This window comes from Diadema setosum, chromosome 1, assembly GCF_964275005.1.
Source record: "Diadema setosum chromosome 1, eeDiaSeto1, whole genome shotgun sequence".
NCBI lineage: Eukaryota > Metazoa > Echinodermata > Echinoidea > Diadematoida > Diadematidae > Diadema > Diadema setosum.
Genome location: NC_092685.1, coordinates 32,282,226 through 32,294,948, shown reverse-complemented (window position 1 = coordinate 32,294,948; position 12,723 = coordinate 32,282,226). Strand labels below are relative to the sequence as shown.

The window sequence follows — 12,723 nt, the reverse complement described above, 5'->3', positions numbered from 1 at the left end:
TATTTTCACGGTGTGAAATTTTCACGAATAGGAGCAAATGACCTTCTTTGTGGCATGAAATTTTCGCAAGTCGCCTCTAACATTCAATACATAGAGTAGACAGGAACTTTCACATGCATTTTAATTTTGCGTATCTAGGCTCTCGCCAGATTTACAGAATTAAAATGCACGCGAACATTCCTCGTTTTACAGTACGTGAATTCCAGATTTAGTATTTTCAATGTTACAAACCTACACAAATCAATTTGAGGTTATTATGTGACAACAGAACGTGAACGTCACAATCACATAATGTGCAGTTACGTAGTAAGAAATTCAAAAGCCCAACCAGTGTATCACAGGGGAACTTGGTTACCATGGAAACGAAGCCAGTCAGGCCTAGTTTGGCAAAACCAGCCCAAGCAGTATATTAAAAGCAGACAAGAGACCACTTTTTTGAGTGGGCTTTCAAACCTCCTCCAGGAGGCTCTGAAACCGACCTGCAGGATAAACGGGGAAGGTAAAGACTCCTATTCACTCCACTCAATATGGATTAAATCTTTTTACTTGGGCAAATGTGATGAAATTAACCAATTTTGAAAAGTAATAAATATATCTGCTTGAGAAAAAGTGCTTACACCTTTCACTTTTGACCTAGAAATTTAATGTATATTGTATTGTTGCATGACAAGCAGCCAGAATGAACCATCTACGCATTTATGTGGCAGAACCTGTACTGCCTTTTACCATCCCTCCTCTCTCTCTAGGGGACAGGTTGATGTAAGATTCATGCTGGTATACTTTGTCTATTTCTGGCTGGAATATGATTCTACTGGAAAGATATAAATACACTGTGTATGGGTACTGACAACCAGCAGCCAGCCCCATTCTGAGAAATGTTTTCTAGCTTGCTCTAGTTAGCCAGAGTTTGTTTTCACCTTTTCCGGATTCTCTTTCCTGGAAAGACAAGATTGGGAATAATTTCCTCCTTACAAACACATGTGTTAGAATTTTTTCTATTTTAGCATTGTAAATATTCTGCGTTGTTCGGAAAAAAAAAAAGAAGAAGTCAAATACGCATCAGCTTCTCTGAAGCAGTTGAAAATGCATGACAAATGCTATGTCTGGAAAACCAATTTCAATTAGGGACTGAAAAATAAACCTGAGTATTGCAAAACTGCATAAACACACTGAATAACACAACAGTTAAGTGGTAAGTTAAACAGTAAGAATCAGTTTGGAAATGGTCTTGGCCACCCAATGATGGCCAATGACATCACTGTAGAAATTTGAACACTGTTCATCAAATCAGTTTCTTTCTTCTTCGAAAACATAATGGCACACCCAATGTGTGCTTGCATGGCACCTTTATGTTTGACAATGATGCAAAGAGGGAACTTGTCTTTCATGAATGCACAGCAACAGAACTTACAAAGCTATGTGTGAGGTTTCTGTTGACACGCTGATAGACCGATGTCGAGATCTAGCCTCAACGTTCCTGGTGGGGTTTTTCAAGTATCTCGGCCACTACAATCAAGTGAGGAATCCAACAACTTTCCTGTGAATGGTATGATAAAGATAGCAGAAGAAAATTTGATTATTGTGAGTGTTTAGATCTAAACATAAAATGCACCACACAAAAGCTGGGAGACAACAACTACCATGCCTTGAAATAAAATTAGTGGTTCAGGTATACCTTCACCTCATGTAAGTGACAGAATTACATATCTCAAACAATGGCAAACTGCTGCAAAACATTTCAAATTCAAACACTTATCCCCGCATTGGCTTAAAAATGTTCAGCATGTCATGAAAGTCACTGAGCCCATAGCAATATATAACATTTGAGAACATACACTGTACCTTGAGTTCCTAAACAAATATTCTGAACACTCCTTGAACAATATACAAATTGAATGTGTTATACAATCAATACAGTACAAAACCATAAACCCGCTTTCTTCCCTATATTCATCATTCACTAAGAATACTAGAACAATTAACTCCCTTGTAGTTCTGAAAGTATATGAATTTCTTTGTTATGACAGCTTAGGCTTCTCCCCCTTTTTTTTTTAGTCTAATGCCACTGCAGCATTTTCTCACTAGAGTACCAAAATGTGAAATCACAGCCATTCATCGCTATGGAAACTGGTTCAAAACAACCTCACATGGCCCGAGTGTTTATGTTCACACCTGGTTCCAACTTGAGCTACATGTACATTGTACAACAAAAGACTGTGACATCATCACTTAAGTACTCTGCATAATATGCAACCTTTCAACATGTGGCTCACTTTATTTAGCTATCCACATTTTGCTTTTGTTTTCTAATTATTCACTATTAAAGGGACTACACATGCAAAACTTGTTTATCTCCACTCACTCCATACACACACACACACACACACACACACACACACACACACACTTTCAATAGCCCTGTACGAGAAGATAGTGAGCATTAGTAAATGGAAGTCCGAGACAGTAACACATGCCCACCAGGTACTATGCAAACACCATTCTACAGGACGACCATTTATAACTTAAAAATGTACTTGTTAAAGGTTTATGACCGATAAGGGAAACACTGGCCCAGCAGCTCCATCCAGGCAATGTGACCATGCACATCTGTCAGGCAGGGAACACACAGCACACAGTCAACTGCTGCTCTGTTCCCACAAACACAGCTTCCCCAGAAATTCATCTACATGTACACATTGTTTTGCATCTCATTCTGCCATAAACAATTTGTTTTAAGTAAAATTCCACTTCATGATCACGTTTACTTTTTATACACTGAGTAAAATTATGCTCATATTTTCTTCTTTCTGTACAGGAAACTGCAAATGGACACCGTACATATAATGTCAATTATCTAAAGCAGTGTTCTTATCAACTCACATTTTGCCGACTAGTTTAGGTACAATCCCCCCCCCAAAAAAAAAAAAATAAATAAACAAATAATAATAATAAAAATAATAATAATAATAATAATAATAATAACGTATTAATAATCAAGACATTCATGTCTTGGGTTGGTAATTTAGCAGCTTAAACCTTTTCCCATCCAAAGCTTTTGAAATGTTGTTGCAACAAAACAAAAATATAATGCAAAGAAACCATTCTTCTTTTCTTTTTTTTATTCTGGTCTTGTGTCACCAAAAAGGATGATTTGTGGGTAGGTCAACAAGAGCCTTGTGAAGCCATGACAGCAATGACCTCTCAACTGTACAACCAGAAATGTTTGCATGCATTTTAATTTTGCAAATTTCGCAAGAGCCAGGATTCGCAAACCTAAAATGCACACAAAAGTTCTTGTCTACACTACTGTAAAACGAGGAATGTTCACATGCATTTTAATTTCGCAAATTTTGCAAGAGCCAAGATTCATGAAATTACAATGCATGCGCAAGTTCTTGTCTACGCTATATGCATTGAATGTTAGAGGCAACTCGCAAAAACTTCATGTCATGAAAAAGGCCGTCGGCTCCAATTCACGAAAATTTCATGCCGCAAAAATATCGTTTTACAGTTTACATGCATTGAATGCCGGTGGCAACTGGCGAAAATTTCATAACATGAAAGAGGTCATCTGCTCCATTTCGCAAAAACTTCATAGTGCAAAAATATCTTGCATACGAAGTGTATGCTTACATAGTATGGAACTGTAATTCAATAGATCTAGCTCAAGTTTAGCAACCTGGTTTATAAAATGTTTCCAAAAAAAAAAAATCGCATTTGCAATTCATTTTTCATGGAATCGCAATAAAAGAAAATGACCTAGTCCTTCTGTACTGTAAATTTCCAATCCAACATCCCACATCCCAGCCCACCATCAAAAGAGAGAAAATATGTTTCACTTGAGTGCAAACTTATCCAGTTTAAACACAGACAATGCCACCCATAGCCAGGAAGGAGGAGGGGGAGGGGGATTCCGCAGAAAACGAGTGTCGGCAACAGACTTAGGCTATGCAAATGTGACCTCCTTCTGCTGCCTAAACAGATCCATGACATGTGACAATCATGTGTGTACGTCAGACCAGCATTATTCAAGTTCAACAGACTTTGATGCTCATTATGACTGGAAAGTGTGAGAGCACAACATTGCCACACACACCTACAAACACACACATACATATAGTATCAAGTAGGTACCCTACTGTTTTTTACTATAATTATCACAATAAAGGGAGTTATTACCTGATACAACTTGTAAATGTATATGTACACTAAAGAATACTACAGAACCATGAGCCAGCTCCCATAATCAGCTGTCATAATAATTGCTATTCAGCAGCATACATTATGTGTTGGGTATAATCCTAATTGTAATCAGTTATGATGCAATATTTGGTACCCTGGGGAACCAAATGAAAATTAACGCCATTTTGTTGAATTAATTATTCTTTTTCAGCGCTGTACCCTGGATTACCAAAAATGTGTAAAAAATTATTTTTAGCAGTATTATGCATAAAAATGTTTTCTCGTTTGTGATTGTGCAACAATTAATGCATGTAATTAATAACTTCATTTTTCTCATTTACATGCTCTCTTGTAATGTTCTCTGTTTAGAAGTTGACATGGAAGAAAAATCTGCCTTGGGATCGTTATTGCCACACCGATTTATGCCGGCGCCGATGATGAAAAAATAGTCACCATGACAACATTGCACAGCTGTATGTTAATTGACATGAGATGGCACTACACAACACCATACCCCAAGGTTACGATGGTAGCCCGGTGTATGGCATGCCGAATCATGTATCATGTAGTACAGAGATCATACGTATCAGTATGTCTATGAGAACAAGCTGATACATTCTTCATACATTCAGAAAACAATGCAGGTTGGTATGTGAAATGAAAGCCTCTCCTAAACCTATATGTTTGCACACAATATGTAAATACATATGTACACACATGAATCTAAACATTATATCCTAGTTAATCAATCTCTAATGAGACACGGCTGAGGTATCTAAAAATAGACACACATCAATAAACTTGATAAGGTAACTTATTCTTGCATGCAATTTGTTGGATAATGAATGAGGCAAATGTTAAAGGACAAGTCCACCTTCATATACATGTGGATTGAGTGAATGCAACAATAGTAGAACACATCAGTGAGAGTTTGAGAAAAATCGGACAATCGGTTCAAAAATTCTGAATTTTTAAAGTAGCTGCGCAGTCACTGCTGGATGAGAAGACTACTACAGTGTATGATGTCACATGCGTACAACGATATAAGGAAAATAAAAAGAGAATTTCAAAAAACTTTACTTTTTTAATAAAGTGCAATTTTTTTTGACTTGTTCCTGACGTATGTCAAGGGTAATATTATTCCCCCTGCCTTCTGAAAGAGAGAAGTCAAGTATTCTTTTGTTATGCGAGAAAAGTGAAAATATGTTGAATTTTCTTTATTCTTTCTTTATATCATTGTACACATGTGACATCACAAGCTATAGTAGTCTTCTCATCCAGCCATGACTGAGCAGAAACTTCAAAAATTAATAACTTTTGAACATAAAAGGAAAATAAAAAGAGAATTTCAAAAAACTTTACTTTTTGAATAAAGTGCAATTTTTTTTGACTTGTTCCTGACGTATGTCAAGGGTAATATTATTCCCCCTGCCTTCTGAAAGAGAGAAGTCAAGTATTCTTTTGTTATGCGAGAAAAGTGAAAATATGTTGAATTTTCTTTATTCTTTCTTTATATCGTTGTACACATGTGACATCACAAGCTATAGTAGTCTTCTCATCCAGCCATGACTGAGCAGAAACTTCAAAAATTAATAACTTTTGAACGCATTGTCCGATTTTCCTCAAACTTTCACTAATGTGTTCTATTTTGCTGCATTCACTCAACCCACATGTCTATGAAGGTGAACTTGTCCTTAAAGCAATGTCTTGCCTGCATATCACAATTGTGATTAAAGTGCCAAGTTCATTGACCTTTTGACCTTTGACCTTGTTAGAATTCACCAATATCTTAACTAGGGCATCTTTAGATAATGTACCTGTGATGTGAATTTTGTGGTCATTACAGCTCAAACCTATTGAAAGTTACTGAGAGTAAACCACAATACTGTGAGTACAGTGCAAGTCAGGGAAAGTTCACTGACATTTTATCTTTGACCTTGCTTGACCTATATTCAAACTTGATCTGCATCTTTCTGTTAATGTACAGTGTATCTGTAGTGTGAGTTTAGCAGTCATAGCTCAAAGCTGTGGAAAGTTTTTTTGAGTACACGAAATTGTTAACAAAGACATTGCTGCTGCCGACAACAAAAACAATGGAAAAGTGATACCCACTGTATATCTCCCTTCCACTGCGCAGGCGAGACAACACCTGTCAAATCTCATGCACACTGATGCAAATGTACCTGCTTGTATTTACATTAAATAACTCATATAATTTGTATCTTCTATTCAATATGCTTGATAGTTCAAGTACAATTTATGTTCAGTTCTGAAAGAAAGCAACTACATGTAATCATGCTACTGGATGGGAAAAAAAATATGGGCTATGTGACATCAGAGACTTAACAAATTACAAGAGAGTTCAAATCTACAAATTTTTTGTAGCTTTGAAGTCTTTACAAGATCAACTAGCTCACAGATTTATTGACAAAAGATACAAGCAGCAAAGCTAAGCTTTGTTCCTTAGATGGAAGGGGGCCAACTCATCACTGCCACACAGAAAAGAACTCCTTGATGCCTAATGCCTCTGCTCATCAAAGACTGGTAAACAGCCACACCTTTCTGGCTGTTAAAGTGCAGATAATACTAGCAGTATGAAGTACAAGTGCCTCTCCTTGAATCTTCTAATATTCCCTTCATATTTAAACACTACAGAAAAGGCTTTGAGTACAAATCAGTAAATACTGCATAAAAAAAGTGGTTGCATGACTTTATGCCACTTTCGCGGAAAAGACAGAGGTGTAATATGAATAATTTCTAAGAGTTACCCCCTCCAGTATGTAAAAAAATACATGTAGGTTAGTTCATGTGATGTCTGCAGATGCGGCCCTGTTCGCACGTAAACAAGTTACAAAACAGGGACGGTGACACATGTGAAATCCCCCATCACAGATGATATTTGCCCATGGCTCTGTGGGGGCTGCATGCAATTTGCATGCTCACATACAAGTGTGCATGTATGCCTGCACGAAAGGTGTATGTGTAGGTGAGTGTGTGTTGGGGGGGGGGGGGGGGGTCTCATTCCATTCCAGCAAGGGAGGTTGAAAGGGGGGGGGGGAGAATGACATGGTAAGGGAATTCACAGCCTGCTATTAATGCTTCTTTTCCTGTTGACTCTTTGCATCAAATTTAGTTCCTCTCACTGAATGGCTGGGGAATCACATTCATCACTATCTTGGCAGCCGTACTGCGGTAAACAACTCCTGGTATCAAGAATAGGATCCATTAGGCAACTGCCTTTAGCAGTAGCTTGATGTACCCAAGAACAAGCACTAAAAGAAAACACACCATGACTTCCCATATCTTTTATGACTTTCATGTTTATTTCTCTTTTTCTCTCTACTTTTCAATGGTCTCTCACAGCATGAATAAAAATGATTTGCTTTCTCAAACTTTCTTCACCACACTGCCCATCCCATTTTTTCTTTCAAAATTTATTCAAATGAAAATACTACAATCTTTCAATAAACAACAATTCCTCTCTCCAGATCTCTCTTTGTATGAATAAGAATACCAAGAAAATATGCGATGTAAATTGTACTTTTGAGGGATCAAAAAGAAACAAAAAAATCATAAATATCTAATATATTCTTCATCCTGAGATGCTGGTGACATTGTATTTAAAGACTTCAGTTTTTAAAAAAATACTGTCACAAGAACAATCAAGTTACAGCATGATTATCCCATCAGCATTATACATAACACATTTGATGTGGTGTTATGAAGATTTAGCAGGTAGATATTTCTGACACTATAATATGGAAGTTGTTCATTATGCTAGCATTTCAGAATAGATATAGATTTCAGGTGTTGTTGACTGCAATGTTTTTTCCGTTGCCACCAAATAGGCAGTGAGCTTTAAAAAGAGAAGCAAAAAAAAAATAACAACAACACCAGGAGGGCAATAATCATCTTTGTTGAAGGTCAAGCAATCCATTCACAGCCAGAAATAGTTCTACTCTAAAATAATTCATCACTTTCTGTTGTAATTTGAAGGTTGCATAGCTTAACCCTGACATTGCCTGTATTTTACATCAATGAAGTGTTATTTTCTGAGAAATCATACATATTTGAAATTAGGAACTTATTTTTATTTTTTTTTTTTTTTTACTGCAAATGAACAACTCTGCACTGTGAACATGGGAGGGGGTGAGGGAGATTGCAGGTATGGCTACAATACTACAGCAGTAATAATGCATGCTTGTACATTCTACGTCACTAGATACGCATAACATTTGGCTGGTATTTTGGTACCAACCATGTTACGATGTATCAGAAATACACTGCATGGGCTTACAATAGAAAAGAGACCAGACCTAGGCAGTTTTTAACTAATAAAGACATGATACTTACATGTATATCTTCCTGGCACTGACAAAAGAGACAGTTATCACATTTTGATTTGTAGACCTTCTTTCATGAACATACTGTGTTTGTTGTGATGACTGTATCAACTGTAGTCCTATCTACTCATATCTGTGTGTGCAACTTGTTCTTTGTTATTGGCTTAGTAAGAGCATAAATACTCTTCAAATCATGATATAAAAGCAGACTGACCATAGTATGACTGATCTTGTAAGAACCCGATGGTATGGTAATGTGTACAGTGTATGTATGATTTCCTGGATCACATATAATATGTTAAACTCTTTTTTTCAATCAAGAATTTGAATCATACAGTAGTTTAGTTGATACACCAACTATTCCAAGTATCATGCTTCTGGCAACCTCCCCAGCCCCTAACCCCCAGCCCCCACCACCCCCTTCGCTTTCAAACACCAAAACATGCCAAATTTCAGCATGTCTTGCTACAATGAACAGCCAAGACTAGAATCATAAACAGGGGTATCAGGGAAAAGACAATTAAGTTGACCAGGAAATGGGGGTTCTGCTGCAGCTTTCAGGGGTACTTAGCCATGCTTGTGTACATTGTACATATACTAGCCAATACACAGTATTAATCGTGTTGGCCATGTGTTGCAAAAAGAGCACAAATAAAAAAATACATTGTAACTTCTTTTCAGCTAGAATTATACAGATTTTGCTTTTTTATTTTCAAGGTGTAATATACTTGAAACACTTGACATCCCTGCTGTAGGTAAACTTTTTCAAAGAGATTACATTTCACCCAAAGCATGCAGTGCTGAGGGAAAATATTGTATTGAGGGGGAAAAATATTTCCCAAGGGACTGTTACACTGTAGGTCTTATATCACAATGATAGACAAGGCAATATTTGTTATATCACATGGTGTACATTTTCATACAAATTGATTCTTGCCTAGGCAGCCTCGGCAGCCAGGCACAGTCTGGAGGTTTAAAAACACTATGATGTATAATATCATCTGATATGATGTCACTGCTCTCAATGTAATGATTTCCATCCTTGCTGCATTAGTCTGTCACGTGACACTATTATGACCAATCACCAACTAGTATGCAGACCAATATAAGCTTTTATGAAATCAACAAGGAGTGGAAATTGTTCACTTTCTCACTTCATACTGACAACTGTATAAATAACTTAACTTTAAAGTGGAATACATGGATATTACTTTCATTTTTTTTTCAAACCACCAAGAGAGATAACATGAGCTGAAAGAAGGGAAACCAATTAAAACTCAAGTTTAAACAATTCAATAGTCTTCCCTTTCAAGACGATGCCTGTAGGTCTATATTACTTGTCACATAAACATTTCATATTACCATCTTTGAGAACAAAACTGGTTTGAGCGACTAAAGTTAGTCATATCAATATATTGGGGGTAACATAAAAGTCCAAAAATTTGATTGAGTGAATTTCTAGTCGTTCCATCTTAACCACTCATGAAGATATAATACAAGTGTAGCTGCTGCTCATATTCACCCTTGCAGTCCAGTCAGCAACATCTTTTTCTGTGAAGTCAATGGCATTTTTGAATAGTGATCCTGCCCTAAAAATATATTAGTACCACTGAGCACATCTACTGTAAAACCACAAATATTCACGGCATGAAACTTTTGGGAGGTGTAGCCAATGTGAATGGCCTTTTTGTGAAACTCATGTGAATTGCCAGCAATTATGGTATGCAATTGTACTGGCATTCAATGCATTGTATAGACAAAAACTTTTGTGTGAATTTTACTTTCACGAATCTTGGCTCCTCGCAAAATTCACTAAAGTTGCATGCATGTGAAAATCTCTGCATGAAAATCTCTGATTTTACAGTAAAGAGTGTGAAAGCTAAAAATGTTACTCTCATGTGATGGTCATCAACCTTTGACCTTGATGTTTGACCTTTCTTTTGCGAGTGTGGTTTGAAACGCGATTCTCGGGGTGCAGCGTTTATCTAACCATACTCGGGGTGCAGCATTTATCTAACCATACTCGGGGTGCAGCGTTTATCTAACCACAATACAATCGCAATTCGAGTGTTGTCACTGCGAAGCTGCTTTGTGCCGTTCAACCTAGGAAGTAAAGGTCAACTGCGTACTAGCAAACATACTTCATCATTCACACACAAATAATGGGTAGAAAACATAACCAGAAACAACTCGGAGTTGACCCTTGAGATATAAACGCATTTCAAAACAGCATTGCATTTATCTACTCGTTCGCAAAAAAGGCAATCGTCATCTCAAACGCATTTCAAAATGCCCGTGGAACATTGATGTTTCAAATCGACTTTCCCTAAACCCCGAAAATGCTTTAAATGCATTTAGGATCATGATTCTGCCTCAGAACATTTTTAGATAAACGTACCCTATGTCCCAAATTCTCCATAAAATTGATTCAATTCATGACACCATTCCTAAGGTCATACCTCGTGATAATCTGCCTCATCTCATGCAGTTTGTGTTCACAGCAAGCGAAAAAAAAAATCAGACCTTTTTTCCCCCCTCATGAGTCAATTCGCCCCATTAGGCCTGGTGAGGGTGACCAAGGTCATGTTCCAGTCATCCTTCAGGCATGCGCACACTTCTGAGATATAATGTGGTCTGCTTGCAGCCAAGCAATTTTGTATTTTTTATTTTTTTTTTGGGGGGGGGGGGAATTGGGTTTGCTAATAAGAGTGAGCAATGGCGATTAGCACCGATTTCTGCATCACAATGTAAAAACTATTCATTCTTTGTGTGTGAATGTGTCAAACTTCTCAGGTAATTGGGTTAAATTATTTCTGTGTTAGATTATGTGTTTATTAAATCATTGCATTCAATCATTTTATTATGCCTACACGAGCTGCTATGTAGCCATTGGTCATTCAATATCAGGGCTCTGTTTTATCAAAAGATAGAATCAATTATAAATTTCCTTACCACACATGCTGCCATAGACTTACCATAGAAATCAACTATATGTTCTCTTCATAAAACAGGGTCCTGATTACCGTCCATGGGCATTATTTGCACGTGTTATTGTAAGGAATCTGTGCAATGGAAGCACTTCCTGTGAGGGAGCTGGGAAATCCAGGCTGAGCAAACCTCGTACAATGATAAAACTAGCTATCAGAGTCCATTCATCAATTCTTATTATAGAACCAGTGGCGAAGATCCTGTGACCTGATTGGTCGAGAGTTGATGTTGATTTTTTAATGGCCGCATGTTGCCTCACTGATGATAAGCACTGTAAACATGTTTATATCATGCACTATAGCAAGAGTTAGCGCACTAAAGCAAGCATTCACATAGTCAGTAAAGTAAGCTATCCATGCATCAGTAAATTTGTCAAGTAAAAAGCATGCAGACAGTAAATTTTGTCCAGTAATAGAAAGCATGACGTCTATGGCAAGCCAAAACGAAACAAATCCAGCAGACCTGCCATCACGTTACATGAACTAAAATGGGACTTCTGGCAAAAGAAAAAAAAAAGTCCTCCCTATAAAACAGATAACGCATGTCTTTTTGTGGGTCACCTGGAATAGTGTGCATGCAGTAATGATGGAATTTAGCCTAATTTAAGAATTCCATAGTTAACTTATGCACATAATTCCATTTGACGCACTCAGACCTGTGCATCATTTGTATACTACTTGTCATCCTGGGGTGACAAAACTTCATATCTCACAAATTATGAATTTTGAGGAGAGTGGCGAACTGTTTCATTTTTGCAACATTTTTGCAAAATAACATCACTGTTGATGCCAAATAATGTAGAAACAATGTTTAGGATCACATCAAAAATTGTAATGTTTTAAAACTCAAAAAGTATTTTTGATATTTATTTCATTTCTTATCTTTTAATTTTTATTTTTTTATCTTTTTATTGAGTAAGTTTAAGAATACATACAAATTGAGATATATGAGGTCTTGATACCCCAGAGACGAAACCTCCCTCGGGGAAAGTTCTCTCATGGCATCCATGCCATGACAGGTTACTGAGAACTGATGCTAGTAATTGCTACCAGACAAATCATGGAATATTTAGGTTATGCTCCTACACCTTTGCACACATCTGTTGTCTCAGAACATTGAATATTGACTTTGGTTTTTTTTTTTTTTTCTTTCTTTCTTTCTTTTTCATTACAGGGAATGGAACAGATACAGAAGGCAGCCTCTAACTTTG

The 12,723-nt window shown here is 37.0% G+C and overlaps 2 protein-coding genes across 2 annotated transcripts in view; one reads left to right on the top strand and one right to left on the bottom strand.

The window, feature by feature from the left end:
- LOC140229822 (placenta-specific gene 8 protein-like) overlaps positions 1–12,723 on the top strand; it is a 187,711-nt gene that overhangs the window by 95,339 nt on the left and 79,649 nt on the right. The window lies entirely within an intron of this gene.
- Positions 1–12,723, bottom strand: part of LOC140235467 (RAC-gamma serine/threonine-protein kinase-like) — a 105,172-nt gene that overhangs the window by 87,721 nt on the left and 4,728 nt on the right. The window contains exon 2 of the mRNA XM_072315497.1: positions 1,412–1,537. The gene's annotated coding sequence lies outside the window, so the exon portion shown is untranslated. The remainder of the gene's footprint in view (positions 1–1,411; positions 1,538–12,723) is intronic.